Source organism: Phocoena phocoena, chromosome X (genome assembly GCF_963924675.1).
Source record: "Phocoena phocoena chromosome X, mPhoPho1.1, whole genome shotgun sequence".
Taxonomy (NCBI): Eukaryota; Metazoa; Chordata; class Mammalia; order Artiodactyla; family Phocoenidae; genus Phocoena; species Phocoena phocoena.
In genome coordinates, this window is record NC_089240.1 from 82904619 (window position 1) to 82908003 (window position 3385).

The following is a 3385-nucleotide window of genomic DNA, read 5'->3' on the forward strand; positions in this document are numbered from 1 at the left end:
TTAGCCATTAACACTTAATCCTCCCCCTCCCTTCTGTCCTAAGAAACCACTAATCTATATTTTGTCTCTATCGCTATGCCTTTATGGATATTTGATATAAATGGAGTCACATGCATTGTGGTCTTTTGTGACCAGCTTCTTTCATATAGCATAATGTTTCCAAAGTTCATCCATGTTGTGGCATGTATCAGGGAATCATTATTTTTTTAGCCAAATAATATTCCATTGTAAGGATATACCACATTTTATTTATCCATTCATCAACTGATGAACATTTGGGCTATTTACATTTTTGGGCTGTTATGAATGATACTGTTATGAATATCCATGTATAAGAATTTGTGTGGATATATAATTTCAATTCTCCTGTTATATCATTAGGAGTGGAATTGCTGGGTCATATGGAAACTGTATATTTAACTTTTGAGGAACTGCCAGACTGTTTCTCATAGTAGCTGCCGATTTTACATTCCCAACCAGCAGTGTATGATGGTTCAAATTTTTCCACATCTGTGTCAATATTTATATTACATTTCTTTTTTTTTTTTTTTTTTGTGGTACACAGGCCTCCCACCGCTGCGGCCTCTCCCGTTGCGGAGCACAGGCTCCAGATGCGCAGGCCCAGCGGCCATGGCTCACGGGCCCAGCCACTCCGCGGCATGAGGGATATCTTCCCGGACTGGGGCACGAACCCGCGTCCCCTGCATCGGCAGGAGGACTCCCAGCCACTGTGCCACCAGGGAAGCCCTATTTTACATTTTTTGATTAAAGGCATCCTAGACATCTTAGTGGGTGTGAAGTGAGTATCTCATGATTTTGCTTTGCATTTCCTTACTAATGATATTAAACATCTCATCATGTGTTTGTTGGTCATTTTCATAAATTCTTTGGAGAAATGGCTTTTCAGGTTTTTGCCCATTTTATAATTATTTGTCTTTATATTGTTGAGTTGTGAGAGTTATTTTCATATTCTGGATATAAATTTCTTATTATATATGACTTGCAAATATTTTCTCCAATTATGTGGTCTGTCTTTTTACTTTCTTGATGGTATCTTTTGAAGCACAGAAGTTTTTAAATTTGATGAAGCCCAGTTTATCTATTTTTTCTTTTGTTGCTTATGCCTTTATGTGTCATATTTAAGAAACCATTGCCTAATCCAAGGTCATGAAGATTTGCATGTATTTTTTAAGAGTTTTATATAATATATTGTATCAATTCTGGATACTGGCAACCCTGAACCATTACTGGGCTTTCTGTTGTTTGCTTGACTGGACTCTTTTAGTAAAGTCTATTTCCCTTTCAGTGTAAAGTCTTTTATGTTGCATCTCAGAGTGTGTAGCCTTTGGGTATGTGCACAGCCACTCTGGAATGATAGTATTTTTAACAGTCATTTAGCCAAGTATCATTAGCATAGCATTTTAGCAGTCTTTTCTTTGAGTCTCCCTTTCCTGGACACATCCAGTAGTTAGATAGATTCCACTAATTGCTGGCACATTGCTTTGTTGGTTTGATCATGCTCTGGATCCTAATTTTTCCACAGTTTGATCCACTTAATTTGGGGCCCCTTCACAGGGATAGTTTTTGAGGCAGGTATTTGAGGTTTTTTCTTATATCAGGAGGTGTCTTAGCTATCACTTTTCATAGTTTTCTCTGGTAAAGCAGCTGGCCTGTGATTTTGCTTGTTGTCTCATGGAGCTACCAGTCTCTTTTTATTTGCTTATCACCAGTCTTCATTGTTTTCAAGAGGGCCCTTAGGCTTGAACTTCCCCACACTTCATTTCAAATGAAGTCAGTTCATCTGTGGAATGTTTCAGAACTCTCTGTTCTTATAAACTCTCTCTACCCCTGGGAGAAAGATCTCTGGACCACTACTGGGGATGCTAGACACAGTGGTAGCCTCTGGCCTTCTCCACTTGCTTCTCACAGTATTTAACTTCTGTCCTATGAGTGAGCTGGTTAGGATTCCAGGATCAGGATACCAGGATTCTCTGTCTCCAGCCATTGGAGTGGAGCCTCTACCATATGAATGGAGACTTATTGGAGGAAGAAATCTCCAACCTCTCCACCACGCTCACCTAGAATTTAATTTTTGCAATGAGTAGCTTGGGGAGGGGGAAATGAGAAATGCTAGCAGCCTGCTCTTCCCAGATGATACTATGGCCCTTGACTGAAAGCTGGGGGGAGAAGGTGTCCTGTGTTCTTGGCTACAAGGAATGGAGTTGGAGTTTCTTGGCAGAAGTGAGGGATGGAATGGGTAATGGTTTAAATGTTAAAGACTTTTGCTGTTTTTACCAAGTTTTAGTATATTTTCTTGATTTTTTTTTATTTGCTATATGCCCTGAGGTCAATTTATAGAGACTTAAAAGAAAACATATATATATTGATATACATATAGAATAGATATAGGTATATAGATCTATATATATATTGAGAGGTATAAATTATATATAGATATGTATTTATCTATATGTATAGTTATCTATCTATCTATCTAATCTCTATCTCTATCTCTATCTATCTAGCTTGTTTCACAGTGAAACAACTATGCTTGTTTCACTGGGTAGCAGGTTATGGAACTCTTCATGCTGCCATTCCAAAAGTGGAATTATTTATCTTTAAAGAAACAAACTTTTCTTCTTTTTCTTTTTTAGTTAAACAATGATTTTATGCTTGATTACAACAGACACATTCATGCAACCAGGGAAGAGGTTGTGGATGACTCATATTTCCAACTGGGGATAAGACTCCTTTGGTCTTGTAATATCAAGCCAACTGGTGAATATGGCTGTCAATCAGAATCAGACAGAATTTAACATCTTTATTCTTTCTGTTCCTCTCAAGATGCTTTCAAACAGCAACAGCTCTCTTAATTAAATGATAGAGATCCTCAGGAAGATCAGGAGCAAGTCCTTGGGACTTAAGAATTCTCAAGATTTTATTGCCTGTCACAAAACGTACTTGTGCAACACCATGTGAGTCTCTCAGGATCACACTGTTTTGTAAGGGAGTCAGGTCCTTCTTGACCAGTCTGTAGATCTACTCCTTCACATTGTCAGATGTCAGCTTCAGCCAGGTGTGGACACTGTGGCAGTAGGTCAGAGCCTTGTGGGACAGGCCCTTCCCTGAAACGTACATGTGACCCATGGTGGTGGCGGTCTCTAAAGAAACATACTTTTTAAGGTTCAACATGAAAATCATTGTTCATTAGTATTGAATGTCTGCTTCATCAGGCCAATGATTATTTACCTTGTTTTGCCTATAGTTGAATCACCTTTAAAATTTATATTTCTTAGATGATGCTATTATTTTGAAGGATAAAAAAAATCGAGGTTTATGCTTCTTTATGTAACACAAACATACACATATGTTTACACCTACACAT

The 3385-nt window shown here is 38.1% G+C and overlaps 1 pseudogene; it reads right to left on the reverse strand.

Annotated features, from left to right (window-relative positions):
- Window positions 1–2692: 2692 nt before the first annotated feature.
- LOC136142804 (small ribosomal subunit protein uS15-like) lies at window positions 2693–3147 on the reverse strand (annotated as a pseudogene).
- Window positions 3148–3385: the final 238 nt, after the last annotated feature.